General features: G+C 42.4%; 1 protein-coding gene across 26 annotated transcripts in view; it reads right to left on the bottom strand.

The window, feature by feature from the left end:
- Positions 1-16,380, bottom strand: part of WASF3 (WASP family member 3) — a 136,448-nt gene that overhangs the window by 48,406 nt on the left and 71,662 nt on the right. For 5 of the 26 annotated variants that reach the window (XM_065533085.1, XM_074021749.1, XM_045377373.2 and 2 more), the window contains 2 exons: positions 286-352; positions 57-148 (listed from right to left, as the gene is read on the bottom strand). The exons of 17 other annotated variants lie outside the window; for them this stretch is intronic. The gene's annotated coding sequence lies outside the window, so the exon portion shown is untranslated. The remainder of the gene's footprint in view (positions 1-56; positions 149-285; positions 353-16,380) is intronic. 4 more of the 26 variants (XM_065533086.1, XM_065533088.1, XM_074021751.1 and 1 more) reach the window with 2 other exon arrangements.

The following is a 16,380-nucleotide window of genomic DNA, read 5'->3' as shown; positions in this document are numbered from 1 at the left end:
CTTTCAAATTCAGTGCCAATTACTTGTCTTAGTTTAGTGGTGCTATAACAGAGTACCTGAGACTGGGTCGTTCATAAAGAAAAGAGGTTTACTTGGCTTGTGATTCTGGGCAGCTGCACCTGGTAAGGGCCTCAGGCTGCTTCCACTCCTAGAAAATAGGAGGACAGTGGGTGTAGGCAAAGAGATCACACGGTGAGAGAAGAAACAGAAACCAAGGAAGCCAGACTCTTTTTAACAACCCACTCTCACAGGAAGTAATCCATCCCCACAAGAGTGAGAACTTACCACACAGGGAAAGCACTGATCTATTCATAAGGGTTTCCACTAGGCCACACCTCCCAACGTCGCCACACTGGGGGATCAAATTTCAGTATCAGTTTTGATGGAGACAAACCACATCCAAAGCATAGCGGTACTCTAACAAATGTATTCTTCTCCCAGACAGTTTTTATCTTCTCTAACACTAATTCAGCTTTGAATAAATTGAAGAGCAAGGAAGAGTCAAAGGAAAAAATGCTGGATCAGTGATTACCCTTGAAAATACTTTGCAATTACAAAAACAAACATTTAACGAACTAATCCAGTTAGTCACCAACAGAATACTTAAGTACGTCTCGATTCCTTTATTGGAAGAACTATGACCCATCTGAATCATTCTTCGAAGTCTGTCTGTGAAGAATAAAACAATATTGCTAATGAAATGTTTAGGACTATTAGAGGTTATATAAAGTGTTTATTAGTGTTAGGTCTGTAGTTTGTCCGGCTTTTCTGGCAAATATCTCAATTTAGAGAGAGACAACCTGGTTCCCGTAGCTGTGAACTAGATCCCAGACATGGCTGAAACTGGGCCACGGTCCTTCCCTAGGAATTGGGAGGTGGGACTATGCTATCCAGCTTGGTCTGACTGCTCTCTTCAACTACGGAAATGGATAACTCCTACCACATGAAATGGGGAATGACAAAACTAGTCTGCAGCAAGAAAGCAGGACGAAATAACTGAGAAAAGTTGACAAAGATGAATTAAAGACAAGAATTCCCTGACGGCTCTGCTGAATCTCCCTTAGACCTCATGGCAGACCAGGAGAGCTTGCTCACACCCCAATCCCCTCTCCTCCCCACTGCAAGGGTCAGGTTTGCACTGTGGTTTGATGCCTCTCTCAGCCTCCCCAGTAGTCTCTCTACCCCCTTTTCTTTCACATAGGTGGGTGGTATCCTTAATCAAATCCTGTAACTGTGATCCCATCTTGGTGTCTGTTGCTCAGACTCAGACTAACCCAAGTGGCCCTGAGAATGATCTGAGAAAGCAGGTGGTGGGATGGGGGGTCTGGTACATGCTCACAGACAACTCTGCAGTTGAGGATGCTATCCTAACTGATAGGAGGGTAGTCCCTGGCACAGGTCATGGCTCAATTGCTAAAGATTACACTGATGGTGACCTGGAAAATGTCCAAATGAAGGGATACGCTTCATGTCCAAGGCAATAATGCAGATTCAGCGGAAAAACGCCAGAAAAGCAGTGGAGTTGGCTAGTCACTGCTAAAGTCACACTAATGCCCTGCATAAGGATAATGGGAGACTGAACTGCAGTTAACAAGCAGTTACCAGCTAAGTGTGAGAGCAACAGGGCCTTCCTAGTGGGTACAAAGCAGTCTTCGCCACCACCTGAATTGGATGGTTAGACACAATGGAAAGCTGTGGGTTTCCAATTTCCAAGGTCTAATTGTGAGAGTTAAGAGCTGGAAATGTTTAAATCTCAGCCAAGGCAGGTGAAGTATGCAGGTCTGGGCCCTGAGAGAGAAAACCCGACATTCTGAAAACTGAGATGGGGAATTCTAGATGAATGCCTATGATATTGTTGAGTCCAAACAACCTACCTGCAAGTCCCCCAGTTGGGACCCTCTGGGCTTGCACTTGGCTGAGCTGGAAGATGCTGCAGAGGCCTCTCCCCTACAGGGCAGCAGGCACCCTCCCCCTACAGGCATTACATGCAACTCTTCTTTCTGGATGCTAAGTCGATAACAAAATACGAATCCCAGCAACAACCTAGCTGTGACAGTGTTGGGCCTAAGAGAGGAAAGAGAGCAACACTGCCACGCTGACTGGACAGAACAAGCACAGGGTGGCTAGCACATAGGAGGTCTTGGTAAGACACATATGCTCCAGAGGTGGCAGATAAGCCCTCTGAAGATTCTGGGTCTGGGAGCTGCGGTGAAGTTTGGAGGGACCCAGAGGTCAGGGGCATGCTGGGATATCTCCTTCTAAGGAAAAGACAATTTGCTATATCTTGCATCCCCCAATCCAGTGCCGATTAGGTTGGGTTGTGGGGGCAATACACCTGGGATATGGCTCTGGTCCACAGACTGCATGACACAGCAGCTGCCAGCTTTGAGTGGGGCTCAGAGAAAGAAAGGACCCCTCAGCAGGTCTAGGCTGTGGTGCAAGCAGCCTGGCTGCTAAGACTGTATGATCCAGCAGACCCCAGATGGTGCAGAGATATTGGTGGTAAAAAATAAAAATAAGTTCTGTTCCAAGATGGCCGAATAGGAACAGCTCTGGTCTACAGCTACCAGTGTGATCGACGCAGAAGACAGGTGATTTCTGCATTTCCAACTGAGGTACCTGGTTCCTCTCATTGAGACTGGTTGGACAGTGGGTGTAGCCCCCAAAAGGCAAGTCAAAGCAGGGCAATGCATCACTTCACCCAGGAAATGCAAGGGGTTGGGGGATTTCTTTCTCCTAGCCAAGGGAAGCCATGACAGACTGTACCTGGAAAAACGGGATACTCCCACCCAGGACACTCCCACTCAGGACACTCCCATCCAAATATTGCACTTTTCCCATGGTCTTAGCAACCGGCAGACCAGGAGATTCTCTCCCTGGCTCAGCAGGTCCCACACCCACGGAGCCTTGCTCACTGCTAGTGCAGCAGTCTGAGATCAACCTGCAAGGCAGCAGCCTGGCACGGGGAGGGGCGTCCGCCATTGCTAAGGCTTGAGTAGGTAAACAAAGCAGCCAGAAGCTCAAACTAGGCAAAGCCCATTGCAGCTCAGCAAGGCCTACTGCCTCTCTAGACTCCACCTCCATGGGCAGGGCATAACTGAACAAAAGGCAGCAGAAACTTCTGCAGACTTAAACATCCCTGTCTAACAGCTCTGAAGAGAGCAGTGGTTCTCCCAGCATGGCATTTGAGCTCTGAGAACGGACAGACTGCCTCCTCAAGTAGGCCCCTGACCACCGTGTACCCTAACTGGGAGACACCTCCAAGTAGGGGCTGACAGACAACTCATACAGGCAGGTGCCCCTCTGAGACAAAGCTTCCAGAGGAAGAATCAGGCAGCAATATTTGCCGTTCTGCAATATTTGCTGTTCTGCAGCCTCCGCTGGTGATACCCAGGCAAAGAGGGTGTGGAGTGGACCTCCAGCAAACTCCAACAGATCTGCAGCTGAGGGACCTGTTAGAAGGAAAACTAACAAACAGAAAGGAATAGCATCAACATCAACAAAAAGGACATCCACACCAAAACCCCATCTGTAGGTCACCAATATCAAAGACCAAAGGTAGATAAAACCACAAAGACAGGGAGAAACCAGAGCAGAAAAGCCGAAAATTCTAAAAACAGAGCATGTCTTCTGCTCCAAAGGATCGCAGCTCCTCACCAGCAATGGAACAAAGCTAGACAGAGAATGACTTTGACGAGCTGACAGAAGTAGGCTTCAGAAGGTCAGTAATAACGAAATTCTCCGACCAAAGGTGCATGTTCTAAGCCATCACAAGGAAGCTAAAAACCTTGAAAAAAGGTTAGACGAATGACTAACTAGAATAAACAGTGCAGAGAAGACCTTAAATGACCTGATGGAGCTGAAAACTGTGGCACGAGAACTTCATGATGCATGCACAAGCTTCAATAGCCGATTCGATCAAGTGAAAGAAAGGATATCAGTGATTGAAGATCAAATTAATGAAATAAAGTGCGGAGACAAGTTTAGAGAAAAAATAGTAAAAAGACACGAACAAAGCCTCCAAGAAATATGAGACTATGTGAAAAGACCAAATCTACGTTTGATTGGTGTACCTGAACGTAACGGGGAGAATGGAAGCAAGTTGGAAAACACTCTGCAGGATATTATCCAGGAGAACTTCCCCAACCTAGCAAGGCAGGCCAATATTCAAATTCAGGAAACACAGAGAATACCACAAAGATATTCCTCGATATGAGCAACTCCAAGACACACAATGGTCAGATTAACCAAGGGTGAAATGAAGGAAAAAATGTTAAAGGCAGCCAGAGAGAAAGGTTGGGTTACCCACACAGGGAAGCCCATCAGACTAACAGTGGATCTTTTGGCAGAAACCTTACAGGTCAGAAGAGAGCGGGGGCCAATATTCAACATTCTTAAAGAAAAGAATTTTCGACCCAGAATTTCATATCCAGCCAAGCTAAGTTTCATAAGTGAAGGAGAAATAAAATCCTTTACAGACAAGCAAATGCTGAAAGATTTTGTCACCACCAGGCCTGCTTTACAAGAGCTCCTGAAGGAAGCACTAAACATGAAAAGGAACAACCGGTACCAGCCACTGCAGAAATATGACAAATTGTAAAGACCCTCAATACTATGAAGAAACTGCATCAATTAACAGGCAAAATAACCATCTAACATCATAATGACAGGATTAATCTCACACATAACAATATTAACCTTAAATGTAAATGGGCTAAATGCTCCAATTAAAAGACACAGACTGGCAAATTGGATAAAGAGTCAACACCCATCAGTGTGCTGTATTCAGGAGACCCATCTCATGTGCAGAGACACACAAGCTCAAAATAAAAGGATGGAGAAAGATCTACCAAGCATATGGAAAGAAAGAAAAAAAAAAAAACAACAACAGGGGTTGCAATCCTAGTCTCCTATAAAATAGACTTTAAACCAACAAAGATCAAAAGAGAGAAAGAAGGCCATTACATAATGGTAAAGGGATCAGTTCAACAAGAAGAGCTACCTATCCTAAATATATATGCACCCAATACGGGAGCACCCAGATTCATAAACAGATTCATAAAGCAAGTTCTTAGAGACCTACAAAGAGATTTAGACTCCCACACAATAATAATGGGAGACTTTAACACCCCACTGTCAATATTAGACAGATCAATGAGACAGAAAGTTAACAAGGATATCCAGGACTTGAACTCAGCTCTGCACCAGGCAGACCTGATAGACATCTACAGAACTCTCCACCCCAAATCAACAGAATGTACATTCTTCTCAGCACCACATCACACTTATTCTAAAATTGACCACACAGTTGGAAGTAAAGCACTCCTCAGCAAATGTAAAAGAACAGAAATCACAACAAATTGTCTCTCAGACCACAGTGCAATCAAATTAGAACTCAGGATTAAGAAACTCACTCAAAACCACACAACTACCTGGAAACTGAACAACCTGCTCCTGAATCAGCACTGGGTAAATAACGAAATGAAGGCAGAAATAAAGATGTTCTTTGAAACCAATGAGAACAAAGACACAACATACCAGAATCTCTGGGACACATTTAAAGCAGTGTGTAGAGGGAAATTCATAGCACTAAATGCCCACAAGAGAAAGCAGGAAGGATCTAAAATCGACACCCTAAAAAGAACTAGAGAAGCAAGAGCAAACAAATTCAAAAGCTAGCAGAAGGCAAGAAATAACTAAGATCAGAGCAGAACTGAAGGAGATAGAGATACAAAAAAGCCTACAGAAAACGAATCCAGGAGCTGGTTTTCTGAAAAGATCAACAAAATTGATAGACCACTAGCAAGACTAATAAAGAAGACAAGAGAGAAGAATCAAATAGACACAATAAAAAATGATAAAGTGGATATCACCACCGATCCTACATAAGTACAAACTACCATCAGAGAATACTATAAACACCTCGACGCAAATAAACTAGAAAATCTAGAAGAAATGGATAAATTCCGGGACACATACACCCTCCCAAGACTAAACGAGAAAGAAGTTCAATCCCCAAATAGACCAATAACAGGCTCTGAAATTGAGGCAATAATTAATAGCCTACCAACCAAAAGAGGTCCAGGACCAGACAGATTCAAGGCTGAATTCTACCAGAGGTACAAGGAGGAGCTGGTACCATTCCTTCTGAAACTATTCCAATCAATAGAAAAAGAGGGAATCCTCCCTAACTCATTTTATGAGGCCAGCATCATCCTGATACCAAAGCCTGGCAGAGATACAACAAAAAAAAGAGAATTTTCTACCAATATCCCTGACGAACATCGATGCGAAAATCCTCAATAAAATACTGGCAAACCAAATCCAGCAGCACATCAAAAAGCTTATAGACCATGATCAAGTGGGCTTCATCCCTGGGATGCAAGGCTGGTTCAACATACACAAATCAATAAACGTAATCCATCACATAAACAGAACCAACGACAAAAACCACATGAATACCTCAACAGATGCAGAAAAGGCCCCTGACACAATTCAACAGCCCTCCATGCTAAAAACTCTCAATAAGCTAGGTACTGATGGAACGTACCTCAAAAAAAATAAGAGCTATTTATGACAAACCCACAGTCAATATCATAACGAATGGGCAAAAACTGGAAGCATTCCCTCTGAAAACCGGCACAAGACAAGAATGCGCTCTCTCACCACTCCTATTCAACACAGTGTTGCAAGTTCTGGCCATGGCAATCAGGCAAGAGAAACAAATAAAGGGTATTCAATTAGGAAAAGAAGAACTCAAATTGTCTCTGTTTGCAGATGACATGATTATATATTTAGAAAACCCCATCGTCTCAGCCCAAAATCTCAAGCTGATAAGCAACTTCAGCAAAGTCTCAGGATACAAAATCAATATGCAAAAATTACAAGCATTCTTATACACCAGTAACAGACAAACAGAGAGCCAAATCATGAGTGAGCTCCCATTCACAACTGCTACAAAGAGAATAAAATACCTAGGAATCCAACTTACAAGGGATGTGAAGGACCTCTTCACCAAGAACTACAAAACCACTGCTCATCGAAATGAAAGAGGACACAAACAAATGGAAGAACATTCCATGCTCATGGATAGGAAGAATCAATATCATGAAAATGGCCATACTGCCCAAGGTAATTTACAGATTCAATGCCATCCCCATCAAGCTACCACTGACTTTCTTCACAGAATTGGAAAAAACTAAAGTTCATATGGAACCAAAAAAGAGCCCACATTGCCAAGACAATCCTAAACAAAAAGAACAAAGCTGGTGGTATCACGCTACCTGACTTCAAACTATACTACAAGGCTACAGTAACCAAAACAGCATGGTACTGGTACCAAACCACAGAGACCAATGGAACAGAACAGAAGCCTCAAAAATAATACCACACATCTACAACGATCTGATATTTGACAAACCTGACAAAAACAAGAAATGGGGAAAGGATTTCCTATTTAATAAATGGTGCTGGGAAAACTGGCTAGCCATATGTAGAAATCTGAAACTGGATGCCTTCCTTACTCCTTATACAAAAATTAATTCAAGATGGATTAAAGATTTAAATGTTAGACCTAAAACCATAAAAACCCCAGAAGAAAACCTAAGCAAACCATTCAGGACATAGGCATAGGCAAGGACTTCATGACTAAAATACCAAAAGCAATGGCAACAACAGCCAAAATAAACAAATGAGATCTAACTAAACTAAAGAGCTTCTGCATGGCAAAAGAAACTACCATCAGAGTGAACAGGCAACCTCCAGAATGGGAGAAAATGTTTGCAATCTACCCATCTGACAAAGGACTAGTATCCAGAATCTACAAAGAACTTAAACAAATTTACAAGAAAAAAACAAACCGCCATCAAAAAGTAGGCAAAGCATATGAACAGACACTCTCGAAAGAAGACATTTATGCAGCCAACAGACACATGAAAAAATGCTCATCATCACTGGTCATCAGAGATGCAAATCAAAACCACAATGAGATACCATCTCACACCAGTTAGAATGGCAATCATTAAAAAGTCAGGAAACAACAGATGCTGGGGAGGGTGTGGAGAAACAGGAATGCTTTTACGCTTTTGGTGGGAGTGTAAATTAGTTCAACCATTATGGAAGACGGTGTGGCGATTCCTCAAGGATCTAGAACTAGAAATACCATTTGACCCAGTGATCCCATTACTGGGTATATACCCAAATGATAATAAATCAAGCTACTATAAAGACACATGCACATGTATGTTTACTGTGGCACTATTCACAATAGCAAAGACTTGGAACCAATCCAAATGTCCATCAACGAACAGACTGGATTAAGAAAATATGGTGGCCAGGCGCAGTGGCTCACACCTGTAATCCCAGCACTTTGGGAGGCTGAGGTGGGCAGATCACAAGGTCAGGAGATCAAGACCATCCTGGCTAACATGGTGAAACCCCATGTTTACTAAAAATACAAAAATTAGCCGGGCGTGGTGGTGGGCACCTGTAGTCCCAACTACTCGGGAGGCTGAGACAGGAGAATGGCGTGAACCCAGGAGGCAGAGCTTGCAGTGAGCGGAGATTGTGCCACTGCACTCCAGCCTGGGTGACAGAGCAAGACTCCATCTTAAAAAAAAAAAGAAAAAGAAAAAGAAAATGTGGCACATATAAACCATGGAATACTATGCAGCCATAAAAAAGGATGAGTTCATGTCCTTTGCAGGGATACGGATGAAGCTGAAAACCATCCTCAGCAAACTATCAAAAGGACAGAAAACCAAACACTGCATGTTCCCACTCACAGGTGGGAACTGAACAACGAGAACACTTGGACACAGGGTGGGGAACATCACGCACCAGGGCCTGTCAGGGGATGGGGGGCTGGGGGAGGGATAGCATTAGGAGAAATACCTAATGTAAATGACGAGTTGATGGGTGCAGCAAACCAACATGGCAAATGTATACCTATGTAACAAACCTGCACGTTGTACACATGTACCCTAGAACTTAAAGTATATTAAAAAAAAAAAAAAAAAACTTAACAGTAAAACTCACCATGCCTGAGATGCCATAATTACTAGCTATGTAAACATTATTGCTGAGTTAAAAACATTTACAGGATAATTAAAATGCTCCTTTTCAAACATGTTCCTTACAAAATAAATGCCCTGAAACTCAAAAAAAAAAAAAAAGAAAAGAAAAATTCAAAAAAATAAGGAAAACAGGACAATACGGAGTTCGTGGCAAGCTCCAGCAGGAGAACCAAATGCAAGGCCCTCACATCAGAGTATTAAATGCACTGTATTACCAAGACCTGGTAGGGATCATAGAGAACCAGGGGTCCAGGCATGCAAAGCTCCCCAGAATGAGCTAAGTTCTGTCAGTCAAGTTATTAATTCAAACTAGCAGCAGTCGACCATAAAACAGAAATGGGACATTCAAGATTGAGCCAGAGTAGAACCACTGGACACAAGTGAGCCCGTGAGCAGGAAGCCCAGACCTCCAAGTCACACCCAAGGGCTTCAGTGCCCCTCCCCTGTGTGCCTAGGTGACACAGGCAGCAGACTCATACACCCAGGGGGAGGAGGAAGGAAAGCCTGAGCTTGGTTTTTCTGATGGATCAGCTCAGCACATGGGTGTTAGCCAAAAATGGACTGTGTGTGCTGCAGCAGTATTCGGGATGGGCCTCAAAGACAGTGGAAAGGAAAATCTCCCCAGCAGGTGGAGCTGTGGGCAGGACACCAGTTTATGACGCTGGGTAGCTGGATCTGAAATGCATGCAGATGTGTGGGCAGTGGCCAACGGCCTGGTTGTATGGTCAAGGTACTGAAATGGAAAGAACTGGAAGATGAGGAAGAAGATCTGGATAAAGGCCATGTGGGTAGAAATTCGGGAGTAGGCACAGAGTGAAGATTCCTGTATCACTTGTTAACCCCCACTGGAACGTTTCTCACCAAAAGAGACACTGAACACAAAGCAGACAAAATCCGCCAGCCTGCATCACCGAGAATCCACCCAGAATTATCAGCCTGATGGACCCCATACATCATCTGACCAGGGGACGCACTTGACAGTGAAGGATGTCGAGCGTGGACCCGTTGATGGGATTCAATGGTCACATCACATATCACACCACCCAATGGAGGCCCATCCCACTGAACGCAGGGGCCAGCCTTTTCATGGCACACTGAAGCACGAGCTTGCCAGACACTGAAAGGATGGTCATACTCCACAACACAGTACACTTATAAATCAGAGGCCTCTAGATGGCAGTGGGATCCCGAGAAGGAGGACATATGGGCTTAGGCGCCTAGGGCTGGAGGCAAGAAAAGCACTACTTAATGATCACCACCAGCAGCCCAGGGGAACTTTGTGCTTCCCATTCTGCACCAATGGACACTGCAGGGCTGGGGGTCTGAAATGGGACACACACTTACTAGGAATAAGGCAAAGGTCCCACTGAACTGCAAGTTCTGGATGCCACCACGGTACTTTGGACTCACGTTACTATGGAACAGAAAATGGAAAGAGGAATCTCCATACTGGCAGAGGAAACTGACTCCAGCCAGCAGGAAGAGGTAAGACTGTGTTCATGCAAAGAAGGCAGAAGGAACCCAGGTGATCCATTCAGGATCCTTGCACTTGTAACCCTACCTGGCGCTTCCTCCTGGGAGGAGACAGGTAGCTTAATTACCTACCTTAATTCATAGTTGCTGTGCTAATTCTCTGCGTGCGTGTGCCCTCACACATGTGCAGCACCTGCTGACACTTCCTAGTGTGTCTAACCTCTTACTGCAAACTCTTTCTCATGGTGGGGGTAGGGGGTTGTTCTCTGCACCTTGTTTTAGAAAAGTTCCCTTGTAGAACAATTTTATGTTTTCTTTTGCTGTGCCCCTGGCCAAGACTGGGGTTCTAATTTCTCCCTAACACATTTGTTTGTTTTGTTTTCTTACTATTTGGAGCCCCAGGCACATGGCAAGCTATTTCTTAGGATTGGCGAGCACAGGTTTTCTACCCAACTTTTACGGGATTTGACAATCCTTTGAACATCCCAGCGTTTATTCTGAGGTCTCAGTTCTAGCTCATTGCATCAGGTTGGCCTGAAACACATTTCCATGTATGGGCAGCATTAAACTCTAGCCTCTAGCTCTATGCATCCTCCCTCTGACTCTCTCAGCTCCTAACACCTAGGGAAGATTGCTGATTCGTTCAAGCATGGCAATGTTTTAAAATACATATATATTTTAAATATAAATATATACATATATATACATACATACACACATACTTGGTTATACTCTATCCAACATTTGTATGTGTTTATAGCAAGTTGGGTAGCTAATTTTACTTCCTACTGTCATTTGCAAGGATTCTCTTAAGAATTCTTAGCCTTCGTTTTAATCGTCCCTTCATTACTACAACACCTACCACATTTCACGTCCCCCCAGCCTACCCCAATGTATCCTCAAATGTATTCCGAATGAATAAACAGTAACACATATAAACTTTGACCAGGTATAGGTGAAAAACCAAAAAGAAGAACCAGATAGATATTGAAGATATTAGTTACAAGAAATGGGGTAGACAATGTTGCACGCAGAGCAATGACTGTACACTCCACTCTTGATTTATATATTACCCTATCAAAATAACTCCATGAGTCCCTGTGCAGGAATGCTATTATAACTTCCCTGCCGCCTTGCAGGTTGTTGAGAGGCTCACATGAAAATTAAAAAAAACAAAAGTACAGTGTAAGATGTTGATAGTAATATAATTTTAATTAATTTTGTATCATTACCAAAATAAGATACTAACATTTGCCCTCTGATTTTATTTCTCATGCAATTAATCTAAACCTAAATTTCTCCTCTAATTTTACATGTAGTGCAATTAAATGCCTGAATACTGGCATTGAACTTCTCCAATTGGTACTCTTCCAATTAAAGCCAAATTATTAAAGAATTTCAAAATCATATCAATGTGCTTTCTACTTTCTACTTTCTTGGTTATACTCTATCCAACATCTGTATGTGTTTATAGCAAACTGGGTAGCTAATTTTACTTCCTACTGTCCTCAGAGAGGAGCTGTTGAAGATGTCAGCAATAATTGTATATTTGTCAACTTCTCCCCTGAGTTCCATCAGTTTTTGTTTCTGTATTTTAAAGATGTGTTGTTGACAGTAGCCACATATTTAAGATTATTAAGTCTTCTTGGGGAAATGATCCCAATATCATTATGTGATGTCCCATTTACCCCTAATAATAATCCTTGTTCCGAAGTCTACTTTTATGTAACGGTCATTCCTTACTTTGATTTGTGTTTACAAGTTTTTCCTTCTAATTTTAACCTTTCAGGTCTATGTATTTAAAGAGAATTTATTTTGGACAGCATATGGTTGTCTTGCTTTTTTATCCAATTTTACAATCTCTGACTTTTAACTCGGGTGTTTAGATCATTTACATTCAATGTAATTGTTGATGTGGCTGAATTTAAACCTTCCATCTGACAAAGATTCTTTGCTTGGCCAAACTTTAGTCAGGCTTCTGAACCTTCTGCTCGGCCCATCTGTGCACCGTCTTTGTAAAATTCAGTTTCTAGCAAAGACCCCTGCTAAATGTGTTTAACAAGAATTCCTTGCCATCCTCAAAATTTGTCTATCCTCAATATCTCATCAGGTTCCTAACTGTCCACCACCCCCTAGATGACATCAGATCACCCTGGCTATCTTCAGCAAGAATCCTCTTAGGCGTCAGCCAGAATTCTCCTAACCCCTGAGGTCCTCCTCTTAGTACTTTTCCATCCACTGACCCTCTCACTGATTCTTGGCCGTAAGTCCCCACTTGCCCACGCTGTATTCAGAGTTGAACCCAATCTCTCCCCACTACTGCAAGATGCTGTTACAGTGGCTCCTCCACCTTCTGCAATGGTCCTGAATAAAAGTCTTTACCATGCTTTAACAAGTCTTATTAAACAATTTTTTCTTTAACACATCCTGTTAGTGGTTTTCTATTTGTCCCATCGGTTCTTTGGTCCAAAAGCTCTTTTTCTGCTTTCTTTCAGTTATTTGTTATGATGTCATTTCATCTCCATAACTGGTTTTTATTCTTTTTACATTTTTCATAGTAGTTGCTCTAGAGCTTACTCTATATATATATACATCTTTAGCTTATCACATCTACCTTCGAATAATAGTAAAGAACTTCATGCATAGTGTGAGAACACTGTAACTTTAGAATAATGTGATGGTTCATGTTATGTGTCAACCCGACTGGGCTAGGAGATACCCAGAGCTGCTGAAACATTATCTCTGAGTGAGTCTGTGAGAGGGTGCTTCTGAAAGACATCAGCACTAGAACCAGTGGACTGAGTAAATAAAGATCTACCCTCACCAATATGTGTGGGCATCATCCAATCCATTGAGAACCTGAACAGAACAAAAAAGTGGAGGAAGGATGAATCTTCTCTCTCTCTCTTCTTAAGTTGGGACATCCATCTTCTCCTGCCCTCAAACATTAGAGCTCCTGGTTCTCAGGCTTTCAGACTCCAAGGCTTACACCTGCACCACCTTCCCAATCCCAGGTCCTCGGGTCTTTGGCAATGGACTGGGAGTTACACCATGAGCTAGGCACAATGAGTTACACCACTGGCTTGCCTGCGTCCCCAGTGTCTGCGTCCGTAATTGTGTGAGCCAAATTCCATAATAAATCTCCTCGTAGATCTACATATCCTGTATGTTCTATTTCTCTGGAGATCCCCTAATATAAACAGTATATTTCCATTTTCTTCTTCCATGCTTTGTCCAATGTTGTCATATATTTTACCTCTTATAAACCCAATATTACTATTGTTTTCGCTCTGGACAATTATCATTTAATGTAATTAAAAATAAGAAAAAATATAACGTATTTATTCTCTTTTACCATTTCAGGGTTTCTTCATTTCTTTGTTTAGATCCCAACTGCCATCTGATGCCCCTTCTGCCTAAGAACTTCCCTTCATTTCTTACAGTGCACATCTGTGGCAATAAATTCCCTCAGCTTTTGTTTGTCCGAAACATTATTTATTTGGCCTTTAATTTAAAAAGCTATTTTTGCTGGGTATAGAATTATGCATCCACAGGGTTTGAGCTTTCTTTTTGATATTTTAAAAATGTTATTTCACTGTCTTAATGACTTCCATAGTCTCTGACAAGAAGTCTGCTGTTATTCTTATACTCTTGTTCCTCTGTTTGTAATGTTTCATTTTCTTTAAACTATGGCTGCCTGTAAGACTTTCCCCTTTACCTTGGGTATTTCAGCAACTTGAGTCCAGTGTTTCTAGAACTTGGAGGGTTCTTAAAATAAAAAAATCCTGCTTGGGGTTCTCTGAGATTCTTGGATCTGTTTGTCTTATTCATTGTTTCCTATCTTTCATTAATTTTGGATAATTCTCAGCAACTGTGCCTTCTAGTATTTTTTTCTGGACAGTATCTTCTCTTTTCCTTCTGGGTTTCCAATTACATGTGTGTTAGACTACTGATACTGTTCCATAGTTCTTTGATGTTCAGTTTTGTCATCCCTCCCCTTCCCCACCCTACTTTTCTCTTTCCTTGTCTCTTCTTTTGTTTCATTGTTCCTTTCTATAGTCTGTTGATTTAGCTCTCATTATTTTCTCAGCTACATCCAGTTTGCTAATAAATCCAATTTGTTTTTACATTTCCAACAGTTTCCATTTAACTCTTAAAAACTTGTTTCCTTATTTCTGTTGATATTTTCCATAAGTCCATGTGTGTGGTCCACTTTTCTCAATACATTTTTCAATATATTAATCACAGTTATTTTTAAGTTCCCATATCTAAGTTATCTGAGTCTGTTTCCATTGACTGCTGATTGCTTTATCTCTTGATTTACAACAGGTCACTCTTTCTTGCCTTTTTTGTCTCATAATTTTGTGCTGAATGCTGGATATCATTTGCAAAGCAGTAGAGACTAAGTAAACCGTATTTCTTGTCCAGAAATGAATTTGCATGTTCTTCTAGCAAGCCATTACTAAGGCAGATTGAGTCAACCTAGTTAGGGTTTGAGGGAGATGGCTGCTATTGTCATCTGATACACCAAGCATCAAAATCCCCTAGCCATGGGCTGCTGTCTTGTGCCTAGTGTGCTAGATTTTTTTCAGCGTTCCTGGCCTACGCTGTAGTTCCTTGACATTTATATCACAAAAGTGACACAAATTCCTCTTTACATTCTTGCTCTCTGGAGATGACTGCTATTGCTATGTTACTAGGTGCTAGGCTCCTTGCTCTCCCTGGCCCAGCCTAAATTTTAGGAATGATCCATATACCTGGACCTCAGAGTGGGGCCTTCTCAGGATCTGTGCCTCTCTTCTCCAAGGCAACTAAACTCTGCCTGACATTTGTCCCTGTCTTGGGCATGAAAGAGTTCCTATCCCTGATGCAGCAGAAACAGAACTTTGCTTTGCATCAGTGAAAGATCATGAGCCTAAGAGGCTGTCCTGCTTTTGCTATTACCCTTTGTCCCAGAAGCAGAGGATCTTGCTGATCACAGGGCAGGAAAGAGGGCTTCCTAGACCTCTGCCAGAAGTAGATCTTTGCTGAGTCCTACGGGCTAGAGGTTTTGTTGCCCTCCTGGGAACTCTGTCATAGGAGAGAAGGCTGTGGGGAAGCAGGTGTCACATCATGCTTGTCTCCCAGTGGCAGCTGAGATTACCTCCCGCAGGACAGCACAATCAGAAGAGGTTCTGTCTAGTCTCCAGGCTTGCTCGTAAGCTGTCTTAAGAGTACCCAGTGGAGGGCTACCGAAAACAGCTTATGAATAAGTGTAACCTTCCCCTTATATCTGGGGTGCCTGGTTATTCTAAACTGATGCATGATCCCATATTCAACCTTCAGAATGCATTACAATTTTTGCTGAATTCTTCTTATGCACTTCTATGGTGGTTACCTGTTCACCCTGTGCTCCGCTAAATGTGAAACAGTTCAAGTGTCCTGTCTACTCTCAGACGGGCTTGTCACTCTTTGCGATTTAAGAAAAGTTATTGCTTTGTAGATCATCTGGCCTTTTTTCTTTCTTAAAATAGAAGCAATGTTCTCTTATATCCTAATTGGAAAAGAAACTCCACCTCCACAGTAAGAACAAGGATAATGTATCAGCTTCTTCTTTTGTTAAGACATTGAGCTGGTAACTATTTTCACAAAAAAAGAAAGGAATAGTAAACAGAATTTTTTTTTTTTTTGAGACGGAGTCTCGCTTTGTCTCCTAGGCTGCAGTGCAGTGGTGCGATCTTGGCTCACTGCAACCTCTGTCTTCCGGGTTCAAGTGATTCTTCTGCCTCAGCTTCCCGAGTAGCTGGGATTAGAGGCACCCACCACCACATCTGCCTAAGTAAACTGATATCCT

The sequence above is a fragment of the Macaca fascicularis genome, chromosome 17 (assembly GCF_037993035.2).
Source record: "Macaca fascicularis isolate 582-1 chromosome 17, T2T-MFA8v1.1".
NCBI lineage: Eukaryota > Metazoa > Chordata > Mammalia > Primates > Cercopithecidae > Macaca > Macaca fascicularis.
The sequence above is the reverse complement of the archived record's forward strand: the minus strand, read 5'-3'. Positions and strand labels throughout refer to the sequence as shown.